The sequence below is a fragment of the Drosophila bipectinata genome, chromosome 3L (assembly GCF_030179905.1).
Source record: "Drosophila bipectinata strain 14024-0381.07 chromosome 3L, DbipHiC1v2, whole genome shotgun sequence".
NCBI lineage: Eukaryota > Metazoa > Arthropoda > Insecta > Diptera > Drosophilidae > Drosophila > Drosophila bipectinata.
The window spans coordinates 3,575,110-3,590,411 of NC_091738.1; the positions used below are offsets into that span (position 1 = coordinate 3,575,110).

Genomic DNA, 15,302 nt, shown 5'->3' on the forward strand with positions numbered 1-15,302 from the left:
ATTACGGCGAGGGCTTGACCGAAAGTGGCAATTTATTTGGAATTTCCAATGGATGGCTGGGAAAAGTGCAAACAGCGAAGTTAAATTAGTCAGGTAAGGTAAGTAGGACTGGTTCTATATGCAAAGTTTCCAAACTTAAGCAAAAATTTAAAATTTTAATAAAATATAAAAAAAATATGAAAAGAAGGCACCATAGATGATGATTATGAATAATCCATTGTTAATATATGTATGTGTGTTTCAAATAGAATAATAAAATTATAAAAAAAAAAAACATTCTTAAATAAGCTCTTACTTTTAATAATGAATCTTCGAATAATTATCTGCAATTAGATCTAAGGACCCATCGTTTTTAATTGAAGTTAAAATTTAAAATGTCAAACAAATATAAAAAAAAAAAAAAATGAAAATAAGGCTTCACAGATGATGATGGTGATTATGAATAATCCATTCTTGATATATGTATGTTTGTTTCAAATAAAATAATAAAATTATAAAAAAAAAAAACATTTTTGAATAAACTCTCACTCTTAGTAATGTATCTTCCAAAAAATACCTTCAACTAGATTTAAGGACCCATCGTTTTTAATTGAAGCAAAAATTTAAAATGTCAAACAAATATAAAAAAAAAAATATGAAAATAAGGCTTCACAGATGATGATGGTGATTATGAATAATCCACTGTTAATATTTATTAGTTTCAAATAAGAAAACAATATAATAAAATTATAAAAACAAAAAAAATTATTTTTAAATAAGCTAATAAGCTCTTAATGAGTAAGAAAAAAAAAGACGGTGATAGCGAGAATTCTGAGAAGGAAAAAGAAAAAATTTCCATACAATTTTCAAAATGGTAAAAATAAAATCGAAAAAAAATAAAACAGAAAAAAAAATAAAAAATAAATAAAAAGAAAATAAGACGAAGAAGGAACCTTTCAGTCCAAAGGGACTGACTGTAATGATTTTAAATGCGATTGCACAGAGGGAAATGGAAAAAATCATTTGAAATCGATAAGAAAATCGATAAGTCATGGCCTATTTGACTCGAAAAGCTTCAGTTATGTGGCAACTCTAGATGTAGAGGTGTCACCTACGCAATAAACAGTGATGTCAGGAGTAATATCCTTTTGCAGGTGGATTATTTAGTGTAACCTGGGAACCTAGGAATTCTTTTATAAACATCTTTTCTAAAGTTTTTCGAAATACCCTATTATTAAAACCATAAAGAAAATAATGAGTAATAAAGATCCTTAAATTTTAACCAACAATGTTTCCTTTCAGTTTAATATGAAACACCTGGTGCCCAAAAAAGTTTTCGATTCTCAACTTGTACGCAACTTTTATGGGGATTCTGGGCCTGCGTCGAGTGCATTCCATATGGATTAGCTGGAAAAACCTGACAATCTTTATGCTTTTGTCATTAGCAACCATCTTTTTTTACGGCAGCTTTACACAGTTACAAAGTAATATCTGACTTCAACACCCACCCACCCATCCCTACAGCTCAAAACCCCCCAGTAGAGGAAACTTTCCCATGTGAAACTATTAGGAATAAAAAATTGCAGTTACTATGCAAACTTTAATTTCTAAATCATAACTTTTTTCTGCTCTAGTTTTGCCGAGAGTTGGTAGTTGGGCTGGTTGGGACGCTGGGGAAGCTGTTAACAGATTGGAAGACCCATCACGGGTGGACTGAGGTGCCTGGGTGTCTGCCCCATTCCACAAACAAGATGAATATTTTCCCAGAGATTCTCAGTAAAACTCTTTCGACTTTTAGTAACTTATAGTGTGGTGTTTCTCCAAAGAAAGGGAAAGCTTACATACACTATCAGAGGTGAGGGTTTTGTAATAGAAGAAAGTGAAAAATATTATGAAGTCTGGCTTCTTTATTAAACTCGAATTTCTTTCATCTAATAATTATCTCTATTTTCCTTAACCTTTAAAGTGTAAGTTGTATTCGGTTTTGTGGAAATCTTCAACTTTCTATTCTAAGTAAATTTTGTGTTTTATTATATTTGGGTCAAATTTTTTAATAGTTTGCCATGCACTAGCTGGCGGAGCCCAGGACGCTCCAGGACTGCAACCTTTGCTGACCCACTGAAGGCACGTGTTTGCACGTCCACCTTCACCTTCCTACCTCTCTGGGCCCTCTGCCACGTCCAATTTGGTAAGATGGAAAAGATTTGTTTATAAGAAATTTAAATGTTTGCCCGGCATCCGCTTCAAGTCTGTATCGATCGGGTTAGAGGCTGAGCCAATATTTAATTCCATTCTGGGCAGATTTTATTTACTCACCTACATGGCAAATCAATTACACAGAAATGGGCCAAAAATCGGAGTTTTGGGCCCAGAGTCGGACTTAGTTGCCTTCTCTAATTGCAATGGAACCGCACGAAATGTCAACGCTTTTGGCATATTTCTCTTGGCCTGGCTGGCTCGCCGCAGGCACCTGCCTGCCACTCCCCCGTCCCTGCGACGGCCAATCTCTGTGGCTAACCTAGAAAAGGAGGCAAAAAACCTCGGTTGGCCAGAGTCTTTTTGGCCACGTACTCCATTCAGGTTTCTTTTTTGGATTTGTTTGTGAAAGGCACCGAAAAAAACCGAAAAATAAAAGACCAAGTGGATGTCGCTTGGAGATTAGTTACACTTGTGCTCCATTTAAATGGCAAAGCGACTAAATTATGCCAAGTTCTTTTTTTTTCTATGGCTGTGGCATTTTGTTTTTGGGAAAGTGAAAGACCAAGAGCACACAAAAAATAATTGCAATCAAAGCCGCCCTTTCTCTGGGTGAATGTCGCTCGATCTAAGCCTGGCCCGGCGAAAGTTGCACTGCACTGCATTTTCCTACTTTCCTTCATGGGTGGGTCAGTCGATCGATGGGCCAGTAAGGCGGACTTTTAATGGGGTTCATTGGAAAAAGTACTTTATGGGGAGTACTTTATGGAGAAAGATATTCAACGAATAATTGGTTTGACTTTATGGATGAGTTTGGTTAAACGAGCCATCGCTTTGCCAGCGTCACCATAGAAGACTAATCTAATTTGTGGCGGATCCAGCCATGCTCGTCGCTATTCGCTCTGCGGGCTTGGCCTGAGCTCTATAGTTTCCTATTCGCCCATGCTTCATTAACATATCTGCATATTTATCCATTGTCTTCACGAGAGCAGGAAATATCGACAGATATTGGCAATCTCGGTGCACACGTGCGTTCATCTGGATTCACATCAAAGCCCCGATGAGAAATGCTGCTAATAGCAACCGTTTCATAAACTTTTGATGTGAGGAGACCTTTTTCTGTTTCAAATCTTCGTTTTGTGCCCCCTGTTTTATCTTAAAGCTGAAACTCATTAAAATACCAAAAGTAACGAAACGAAATCAAAAAGATAAACCCGCACGCCAGAAGTAGAGAACCCAAGCCGAAGTGCGGACGGTTCTTCCTGGAAGTCGGGGTGATACAGCATCGAGAGGCGCAAAAAAAGCTCCCACAGAGGCACATTTTTGTCTGAAGGAATGTCACTTCTCGTGACTGCTCCCCCGGCCTGCCATCGTACCAGTACCATCTTCCCACTCCCACCACCCAGCGGCATTGATTACACCGAGGCAGAGCCGCGGAATGGCAAACAAATTATTACAAGTGCAGTTGAGAAATATGTGGCAGCCACTTATCAACATAATCAACAACAAATACCTGGACACGCCTGAGTGCAGTTGCCAAGTTGGCGGTTCGCCTTTGTGAAGGAAGCCTATTGACAGCAGGTTGGACTCTATATAGTCGACTCGGAGAATACCTTTACTTTATACATCTATTTATACATTGATTCAAAGGAGTCTAACCACCCCACTTATAGGGTATAAGAAATGGAACCTCAAGAGGTCCGGTTTAGGGTCCCAAACGAAACCCAAGAGGTAGCCCGGATGACAGTGGACTAGACGAAGACGTCGCCGATTCACAGATACCGACAGTTGTTGAAAAAAAAAATTCTAAAAAAAAAGGCACCGACTGTGGGGTCCCAACCTTTTTCTAAACCAATCCAGAAGTAAGTTGTCGCTGGGGCCGGGGCCTCTCAGATTGGGAACTTTTCAGTTCGAATCGCAGAATTGCGAAAGGGAGAGATGGAAGCTCTGGCTCCAACTCCCATCCTGTACCCGATCCACGGCCGGTCTGTCAAATGTTTTAGCTTAATGATGGCATTGATGGATGGATCACACGTAAGCGGCAGTCATTTGGTAATTTATCTCGGGCCAGTTCAAATTAATAGACTCGGAAGCTCGGTGGCAGCTCGATGGCAGCGCTCCTCTTGCCTTTGATTTCACGATTTTTATCTCACATTAGAAATTATGTGCAATTTTTTGTTTTGTCAAATTACATGAATTTATGAGCTCGCCACTTTCGACAGTTTGACTGTGAGAGTCTAACTAATTAAAGCAGATGGCTTTAGTTTTATGAGAGCTGCTGTAATTGCAGTTTCAAGCTCGATTAAGTCTTTAATTAGACGCAGTTTAGTAAATTGGTTGACTGCCTTTCCAGCCATATGCAGATTCAGTAGCAGGAGGGTACTTTAGTCCCATTATTCCAAGTCATGTGTTGCTAGACACTTGTTCGATGGTGGTGGGTCGGTGACCTTTAGCGATGTAAGTAGATAGAGTCAAGGCCCTCTTAGGAGCACAGGGGGAAAGTGTACAATGATTAGGACTAGACTACTAGAGTACATGGTAGGATATGTATTTTCAACTTTTCAAATACTTTTAGATTGCTTCCTTTTTCCAAGACATGAAACAATTGCCATACATTCTCCCAGCTGCCTTGCATCCATTCGGGCCACGCAAATTCCTTCTAGCTCTTTCAATATTTAACCCAAAAATATTTGTACAAACAGAAAACACAAAACATTCTGCTACTCTTTGTCTGTGCAACAAAACTCGCAGAAATAGAGCGCGGAACATGTGAAAAAATTCGCGCTGACACTGACAAGTCGTGTGAAGCACACCTGCAAGAGTCAAGCGCCGAGCGACGGATTTTGGATTTCCAGAGACCGCAGACCGAAAAACCAGATCGCCCCGGGCCTTCACGGGGGGGTATGGGCGGTCTGCCAGAGAATGTTTGGGGGGGACTGGGGGCTGGAGTGAAGGCATGGCATTGCATTCGGTGCACCGAAACATGTTGCAAAATGCTGCTCAGCTGTGCGTCGTGGCCTTAAAACGAGTGCAACACATTGGCCTCCTTCGACACTGGCTGTTGCAGGTCCCTCCTGCCCTCCCCCTGGTCCCACCTTCTTGGCATAACGCCAAGCTGGTCGACTTGAAAAAGTGAGAGGGGGCGGGTGAGGAGGCTGGAGCATTTGGGGATACACGAAGAAACGAGTTTGAGGAACGAATTATTAGATACTCTGAGGAGATTTGGAGATAAGCTTAATTTATATGAGAGATAGCATATATTAATTACTTTATTTTAGTCTAAAAAATAATTAATTATAATATTTGTATTTAAATACCTCCTTTTAGGTGTGAGACCCACAGGACTATGACTGTGTACTCACTCCTGTCAAATGGAAAAAACAAATGTTGCACCGCTTGATTTTCTTGCCGGGGGCCTTTCGCTACTTGAGCACACACACGCGTAAGTGGAACGAGGGCGGCTGGGGCGCCTCGCCCTTCCCCACCCCCTCAGCCCTCCCCCTTCATAAACATTACCCTCTCCTGACCGCCGCAGGAGAAGCCATTGTCCTTAGAGATACGGAGCGTGCACAACAAGAATCGCCAGACAGACGCTGGGAAAAGAAACAAGAAGGAGATGGTAATAGACAGGGACTTGGACTTGATTGCAACAATGTTGCACTCTCAAGATGCGCCAGGTATTTGGCTAAGGCGATAATGTGACAAGGATAACGAGGCACTCGGACCAGGGAGTCCATCACTGGGGGAAAACGATCTCAAGAATTCCCTTTACCAAATTTTAAGCTTTTAAAAGGTTTACTAGCAAGGTTTAGATAGCTAATTAATTTTTAATAAACATCACTAAGTATATTTTAGTTATTCCTTATATTTTCTCCAAGTGCAGAGCTCTAAAGGACAGAGGTGGAGTTTGGGGTCTGTCATCTAGCTGCTGTCTTTGGACTCGAGGTGCGTAATGCGCTCATTACGTGCTGGCATCAACATCGCATCCACATGCCACACCAGTGGCTCAGACCCATTGCAATTTTCCCCCACCACCGCTTTGGCTCCACTCCGTTCCTTTAATTTCGGTTTTTGGGCTTTGTCCCAGCTGCAACACGGCAATATCATGCCAATTGCATGCCTTTCCCATTGCCGCCTCCTTTGAGAGTACGGCCCAGGACTTTGGGGGGGTCTCTTCCGTGGGGGCTAGGCCAGTCCGACGTGGAGTCACCCAGTCAGCAGCTAATTAGAGAACCGCCTTTTGTGCCGGGTGATAAGGCAAAAATGGGATGTGGAGGCGAGATTGCGGGCTGGCTTTGATTCATTCCACTGGCAGGGGGACTGGCTTAGTGGTGATGGCTAATTGATGGAATTGCCTGAGATTCGCAGATCGATGGAATGGCCTGGGAAACCTGTAACCTGGCTGCTAATACCAGTTGGATAAGAGGCTCAGATTAATTGGGAAAGTATGAATGATATGCTTAGCTACTAATACTTTCTTTCGAATTATCCTATAAAGTTCACTGTAATCTCCCCCAAAAGCTATCCTAAAACCCTGCCAAAAGTTCAACAACCCAAACCGCAGCAACTACCATTCAGTTGAGTGAAGTTTCAGACCAGATTGTAGCATCAACAGCAAAAGCGGCAACGACTGCACTATCCACTAGCGCATCAAAATTAATGATGCAGTAAAAACCGCCAAATACCCCGAAATGCAAGAGGGCAATCCCTCAACTCTCAACCCTCTAGCCACACCACTCTACACACCCACCGTCCACCGTCCACTGGCACGGGGCAGGTGTTTCGATGCTTTGGACACGTGTGACGATGTCCGATGTCCGATGACCAAATGTCCGGGGGCAAGTGATGGAAGCGGAACAAAAGGCTTGTGGTCTGGTGTGTTGTTGCCGCCGCCGGTTATGTTGGTTATGGCCGGTGCTGTACTGCGGTGTCCGTCAATGCAATGAGTCCATATGTCAGGCGACTTAACAGCAACAACAGCAACGAGGCGAAATCAATTTTCCTGCTCAGTTAACCAAGCAGGAACAAGAGCTGCCATTTAAAACGGATTTGTAACACACAAAAAAAATTATATACGCCACAGAAAAGCCAACTACAGGTGGCTGGCCTTCATGGGTCTAACTACATACCCTCTTTAATAGATTTTTCGACAGAGATAGGGACTTTAATTGTTTCTATAAGAGTGCATTTTATAACCAACTCCACAAAGATGACTATATATATTTTTCAAAAAATTCTTAAAGCCTAACCAACCCTTAGAAAGGGTATCGAGGCCAATTGATAGAACTGGAAACTATCCAGCTTTAAAGAGATAGAACGCGTAGGCGATGCTGGAGATGTAGATTACAAGAATGAAAAGCCGGCAAGAAGCTGGCTCAGGGAACCTGGCCCAGATGCGGAGGAACGAGGTAACGAACTGCAGGAAGTGGGCTAACTCAATTGGTCTCTTGGCAAACGCATTATGGGTCACCGAGCCGCACGGCCATTGTCAGTCTTTGGCTTTGTCACTTTCCTTTTAGCCCCATCACTGCTCCCGGCCCTCACTTTTTCCCTACGCTTTTCCCCCAGCTTTATCGCCACTTCCCTGTGGCCAAACTGTGGCGGGGGAGTGGGAAAACAAGTGCATTTCAAGATTGACATGCCACGCGCGTTTGGAGCCCCCGTTTCCGACTTGGGGAGGCGGTGAAGCGCACAGGGGGCGTGGCACGCACCATTGTCGCTTGGTTTAGTTTAGAAAACTTGTCAGTCCCAGAGGGGGGGCTAAGATTGGAGAGCAGAATTTTTTCCAATCCCCTTCATACACTTGGATTTTAAAAATTTGATTACCAGAATCTGGTTTCCAGTGGAGATTTAATTTTAAATAATTTTTAAAGAGAGTACTGTATAAATAATCAATTTTTTTAGTTAAAAACCTTTGTAAACTATGTAATATTTTTTTCTGTGCACCTTTCTTTGTCCCTGAAGCTGTGTAATTGAAATTACGTGACACTTTGCATATGCACTGGATTTAAATCGAGTTTCCAGTTGGCCATCAAACTGAGTGTGGGCGGCGATGCTGGGGAGGGAGGTGCTGGCTGGCTCAGTGGCAGCAGCCTATTGTGGCACGTGTGGCTTAGGGGTCTGTGGCCAGAAGAATGCAACAAACTTCCCCACACACATGCCATACCATATAGTATAGACAACAGCTTGGGTCTTAAACAAGTGCATTTCAGGAGGGGGGAAACCAAGGAACGTGTTGGAAAATCTATTAAGAAGGATATAAAAAGGACCCCTAATTGGTGGCAAGCCTGCTGAGATATAAATAAAATGGAAAACTAAACATTAAATTCAAATAAATGTTTTTTAGAGGCATACCATAACAGCTGCACTTAATTAGGCTAGAATAGAACACAAATAATTGTCAAATGGTGTATGTACTTTTCATTTTTAACATATAATAAATTTTGTTAGCTGTCATAATTGCCTAAATCATTAAATCAACATTTTATTAAGTTAAAAAACAAATCGTGTTTGTGTTGTCCATTGTTCTTTGCTTTTAAATTAGTTTAAATAGCTATTGTGGAGAACAATGTACATATTTAATTTAGATTTTATCATAGCAGCAATGGTAAAAAAAAAATAAAAAAAATAAAAAAAGATTTGTCAGAAGTGGGATTCGAACCCACGCCCTCAGAGAGGACCAGAACGCTCATTCGAACCCTTCATTTCGGGGCAAGAGTTTAGCTCTTGAGTCTGGCGCCTTAGACCGCTCGGCCATCCTGACATGCTCGCTCCGATGAGCAATATTATCACTTCTAGCCGGGAGCTATTTATAGAACAGGCCAGTAGATAAGCAAAAACATTGCCGGGGGAGGAGGAAGTGGGGTAGTGCTAAAGTAAAGCCAACTGCCATACACAAACGAGGTGACAAAAGCTGGGTACACGGGACATGCCCCTGTATTGCCGCGTTGCCGGCTGGTTGCTATGCGGTTAAGTGCTGCAGTTGCCATTTCATGCTCGGCTAAATCGCTGCTAAATCGTAACCTGAACACCGTTTCCGGCAGGGCAATCAAAACCGAATCGAGTCTTGTTCTCTGTCACCCGAGGGCCTCATCATAAAAATCACTCAAACCGCAGCCCAGCAAAAACGATTTTCAGCAAACACACGCACATCCATTGTGTATTAAATACACTTGGGGAAATATTTTGCAATAAATAAAGAAATATTAAGTTCTTGAAAGAGTTTTGAATTATATTTCTTTCTGTGAACACCACTCATTTGAAGCGCCACGAGTTGAAGTCAATTGCAGAGCCCGCAGGCTCAAGTCCAGAGGGAAAGGTGATACGATGTTCCTCTTTTGGAGGCTGGGTGTGGAAACCACAGGGTTCAACCGCCCGCCAGCCAATGTGATGTATTTGTCAGTTAAAAAACTCAAATAAGAGGGGTAAGCAGCTAAGGATTAGACTCCACAGATACCCATTAAATATATCAAAAATCAATGAAGATGGTTACTGAGTATCTCTAATATTTTAGATTCTTAAATTTCTTAAAATTTAAATATCTTTTATTATAGAGTTTTTGAAAACTCAATCACTCCCAGACTTCCAATAGGTATCGGATAATGTATGACCAAAAGTAACTCTCGTACACGGACAGGCTATCAAATGCAGCCTCCTTGGGGTGGGTGCTGGTGGTGGAGGTGGTGAGGATTGGACCAGACGCCGGCTCTGCTGCCGGCTGGCATTGAAATCGAAATCGGAATCGACAACCAGACACTTCAAACGCATGCAAAACGCATCGAAACAATGAGATTTACGTGCTTCCAGCCATTATGGACTGCAATCGGATACATGAGGAGTTGGAGTCGAATGTGAAGCCCCGAGTTGAGTGCCGTATTATTACAATGCGAAAGAGATCTGCCGCCAGCACCAGCCCTGCCCCGTCGACCGCCCAGAAGCCCCGGGGGTCCGCAAATGGATTTCGGGTAATGACAGCCATAAGCTCCTGCCGTCGGTCGGTGATGTCTGCTTGGTCAGCCAAGCCGAAAAGTTTGTTGTGTTAATTTTCAATGCATAAAATTCACTCGTCCGGCCTAGACGCCAGTCTAGTGAGTCCTCAGTCCCCAAGCACTCAGAGAAACCTATAAAGGAAAGGCTTAAAACGATTCAGAGGAGGTTCCAGGCTCCATAACCAAATCTTTAATTTAAAGAATAAATTTTAAGTATATTTTTCCAAGTGCACTTTACCAATTAACTCCAGGGGCATCGACTTTCGTTAAGAAAAGAGTCACAGACACGTGCATTTGAATACTTCTGGCCTGGGGCGTCTTCACCCGCCTGACCGTCTGCCCATACTGGGGTCGCATTGTCTTCTCTACGGCCTGGGGTGGAACCGTAATTGAGACGACTCACCTTACCTTTGGCTAATTTGGCCAGAACCCGGGTAATTGTTATAATTTAAACGATCGAATATCAATCCACCTTAATTGTTTGTTGGGGCAGTTTATAAATTTTTCTTAAAGGTAGTAAGTTATACTGCACAATTTTTAAAGAGATATTTAAAAAGTAGTTTAGATAAGATAAAATAAACCTATTTATAAAGCTTCATGGATTAAAATAAACATATATCTTTTAACGCAAACAGAATGGCTAAAAATAGATATGCTATCATTTAAATACAAAACCACATTTTATAAGTATAATAAAAATAATAAATAAAATAAAGTAAAATAATTACTTTCACTTGGGCTCGTCCGGGATTTGAACCCGGGACCTCCCGCACCCTAAGCGGAAATCATACCCCTAGACCAACGAGCCAGTTGAAATACCGCCGCCCAAGTATCGCTTATCAGTGACGATACACTCCGAATTGAATCCGATTTTCGAACCAAACGTGAGCTGCATGCGACTTTGAACATCAAAATCGAAAGCAACTTTTCTGGTAGCTCTTTTACCACTTTGGGCCCAAACGGGTTTTTTTTTATTAAAGGCCAACTTTGAGGGCCTCTTAATCGCTAGCTACCAAATCTCCTATTGTCATTCATATGCACACATGTTTGAGTGGCTTTTGGCTTTTTATAACCGATCTCAATTAGCCGTTAATGGCCCCTGCCCTCCCCTTCGATTTATTGGACGCGAACCCTTGCCTCAGTGCACTCTAACCAAGCATATGCCAAAGTAAATTTCGTTGATTGCTTTCGGCCATAAGGTACTGGGCATAAGGGTATCCTGAGAAATCCGCCAATGGGTCAGTGCACTGAACCCACCAACTGGACCTGGCAAATCTGTTCGGTTCTCGTGGAGATTAGATCTTGTTCGGGGTTAGGTTTGCCTTCTGTCACTGATTGTAATCGCCATCTGAACCGCGGGCTCGTTAAGCATTATTTGTTGTGGTCTTCGCTCACAAAAAGTGCATAGGTCTTTGAGTATAGGGATAGCTGTTGATTTTTTTTAGAAATCAGGGGTGACCCGCATTCAGGATTTCAGGATTTTCTCCGTCTTTTGGCTGCCCTTTAAAGCGTTCAATTTGTTTCCTACTTCCTGCTGCCACCACCCCGGGTGGATTGGTTCTTCGTGCAAATATTTGCTAAAATTCTTAGGCAACATCAAAAGCCCCTTGCCATGTAGTTATCCTTACATGGTCAAAAACACACACACACTCACCCAGCGAGGAAAGGAACTTTCGGTCGGCAACTGTGGCGGCGGGTTACGTGAGTTGATGGCTTCATTAGGGGTTGACGGGGCCGGAACCCGCACAAGAATGTTTTATGTCTCAATTCTGGGCCGGCATAAAAAAGAATTTCAAGTGGTTGATTTCGGCGGGGGGAGGGAGGGTGCAGCACCCCGCGTTGTTGCCATTTGTTACGTCACAGCTGTTATGATTTTAGCGCTGCCGAGTCTTAACTGCGAGCCATCAGAAACGAGGTAAGTGGTTCCCCTAATTAATGCTGCACGAAAATCCTCAATCGCAGTAAGTGTAAGCCTTGGGGCCACGAACTCTGGTGGCTCATTTGAATTCATTAGGTCTTGAAAGCCTTAGTCTATGGCAATTTTACTCTTCGCTGAATCGTTTTCTATCCAATTCCGAAAAACGTGTACTTTTCATTTGAAATTTTCAAGAAAACTGCGCACTTCGCTAAGGGTTGATCTTCTCCCTGTAGGTGACAGCTCAGTGGCGTTGTTAATGGTTCAGGGTTCAGGTCACTGGGGGATTTGTGTTCTCGACTTAATAATGATGGTATAATTATATATATAAAACCTAAACTTCCTAAATGGTACATGCCAGGACCAGAACTAAAGGATTCATCAAGGGAATTGCTCTTAAATGAAGGGGATTTCAAGAATCCATTTGTATAGACTCTTGATTGTAATTTATTTCAATTATTTCTACCATAAAAGGGGTAATATTTTCAAGAGTTCCCAAAATAACCGACTAGTTTTGAATATTTTGATTCCACTAGAGAGTTTCACGTACTTCAAGCCATATTTTTTGTGGCATGTTGGTTTCACCTGAGTATTCCAGCTCGCTGTTATGCATGACTCAACTTGTGGCATCCACCGCCCCCTATCCCGCGTGGCAAGAGCCACCAGAGTTGCAGCTTCTAAGGTAAACATGTCTTACACGTTGCACAACGTTGCCCCAACGAACAGCCAACAACCAACAGCCAACCATGCCAGAATGCGAGTCAACAAAGGCTCACAATCTATAAAGTACAATCACTTTCAACAACAAAGCCAACAGGCAGGACTGGGACGACGTCTGCCCTTTAAATCATGCTCGGATCTGCCAGAAAACGTGGCTAGATCATCGTCGGCCTGTGCCGTACAATTTTCTATATTTGCACACACATCCTGATAATTATGGGTTCGAAAAATCTGCACCAACATCATCTCCCTGCCGGATGATCGACATTGGTGGCTGGCTGGCTGGCGAGTGGAAATATATGGCCCGAACAGCCCGATGAAAGGCCAGTTTACTTAGTCCAGGAATGGCTCCAAGACTCCTCTCACGGTCGTGCATTAATTTTAACACAATTTTCCCTTTTCGTTGGGTTGTTGGTGTTTTTCAGCTTTTTGGGGCACGCCTACTAAAGTGGCATGCCGCCTTGGTTATGTAAACAGCCAGGAGAGAAGGCCCCTTTCGAAGGAGCCCGACAGAATGCGAATTGATAAAGGCCGCGGCAGATGATGCCAGGCGTTGATGAGGCCGACGATGATGATGATGATGATTATGATGGAGATGGAGTTGCTGCTGCCACACATCACAGCCTGTGTTGCTGGGGGCAAAGGTTGCTGCAGCGGCTGGTTGCTGGAGGGAGGCTGGCAGTTGAGGAGAACGTGTGCAGTAAGTGTTAATGTTGCAATATATTTTGAAGAGCCACCACTCTGGCAGTGGCTCATTGGGTGGCTTTGCTAAAAAATGGCTGTGTCTCACTCGAGGATTGAAAGTAAAAGTAAAAGATGCTTACTAGCCAGCTAAAGGGGTAACTCCTTAGCCAATTAAGTTGGAACCAGCCACTCGTTCACTGCAAAGTCCAGCAAAGCCGGCACATTAAGCCACAACACGTCGAGCTGCCAAGTCCGGCACAAATGAGTGCCAATCCGGCACACATATCATCAAAATTTATAAAGCTTTACCCCCGGCCGAAGCATAAAATGGCCAGAAAAGCTTAACGCTCATAATGCCAATGTCCCCCTTGCGATGGCCAAAAAAGGCTGGCGGTAAATATATGAATTGGATTTTGAGCTGGCGGGGATTAGGTAACAGCATGCCAGAGCATGGACCACAGAGCACGGAGGAGAAGCTGTAGGAGTACGAGTCGGCCAAATGGGTTTATGTGCGTCAGTAAATTTACACCTCGTAATCGAGATGAGTGGACAAAGGACACTCGCCGTCGAGGGTGTCGAGCAAAAGGACCCCTAGCAGCTGTTGTCCAAGATTAGTGCCGGGCAAAAAATCTGTCGCACAAATTTTCATTTTTATGCGACGGAGCCTCGATGGCATTAGGGTCCGGTATTTGCTCGGATTTGAGTTATGGCAGTCCCAGGATAAACAGCCTCTTGACGCCGCGGGCTAAAGGCAATTATGCCATAAAAGCCAGTTGAGAGCATGGAGGGGTTTCAAGGAATCGGGTATTGTGCGACCTTGTAGCATTTAAAAAGTTTAAGTAAACATACGGCTATATTTCAGGGAGAAATCGAGCTATTATTGTATGTCACAGCTGGTACTTATTGATCAGACACTTTCAGGACACTTTGGCTCTGCGCAGGCTCCCTCACACCCCTCAGTATATCCTTCGATTCGCTCCATTTCCTGGGGATTTTGCTGTGCCGATTGGCCCCAGTAACATTAACTGATTTGCATTTCAATCTTGGCGGCATGTGTTTAGTTTCGGCACAAGGAAACCTGTTTTTGGACAGGGGAGAAGCCTCAGCAGCAGCTGCCACAGTTGATGTTGCTGTTGCTGAGGCTATTGGATTTGCGTTGCCAGTTGGCAGCAACAACAACACTTGCCAAGTGAGATCTCGACCCCTCTGACTTCTTATGCTGTGCTTTGCTTTTCTTGCACCGTGACTTAAAATGCAAATGAAAATGCAATCATTGTTTAATCTCGTACAGCGCCGTAGCAATAGCAACGGCAACAGCAACAGCAACAGCAGCAACATCGGGGAGCAACAGTTGTGGAAGTTGCATACCTCAGCAGGCATTAAGTGGATATTTAAGCTAAGTAGAGAGGTTGATGTTTCTACAAAATATTATTAACTTTTGGAATTAAATATGGATATAAATATACACCTTTTACTATGATTGCAGTCTCAGCTGCATACACTATATATATATTCTAAGAGTATCTTTTTATTCTCCATCATAAAGTCTTAAAAATCAGCGTTCTTGTTGCTCCAACGATCGCCAGTTGAGCATCCCTGCGGCAACAACTGTGAGCATGTTTGCTATGCCCAACCGATCCAACAAGCCCCGGCAGATTCAGGAAGCTTCCGAGCCTCGAGATACACAATTTTTGATAATATTTAAACAGGCGACGGCGGCAGCAAGAGTGTCGGAGGCAGGGCACCACCAGCAACATCAGCTGCAACATCAGCAACAGCAGCCACAGCAGCAGCAACAATTGCAACATCGAATATCGAGG

General features: G+C 43.2%; 2 non-coding genes across 2 annotated transcripts; both read right to left on the reverse strand.

The window, feature by feature from the left end:
• Positions 1-8,815: 8,815 nt before the first annotated feature.
• TRNAL-CAA (transfer RNA leucine (anticodon CAA)) lies at positions 8,816-8,938 on the reverse strand. Its single transcript has 2 exons — positions 8,901-8,938; positions 8,816-8,860 (listed from the first exon to the last, which is right to left on the reverse strand). It is a non-coding gene; the product is annotated as a tRNA-Leu (tRNA).
• A 1,961-nt stretch (positions 8,939-10,899) lies between these two features.
• Positions 10,900-10,971, reverse strand: TRNAP-AGG (transfer RNA proline (anticodon AGG)). Its single transcript has one exon. It is a non-coding gene; the product is annotated as a tRNA-Pro (tRNA).
• Between the last annotated feature and the right edge of the window lie 4,331 nt (positions 10,972-15,302).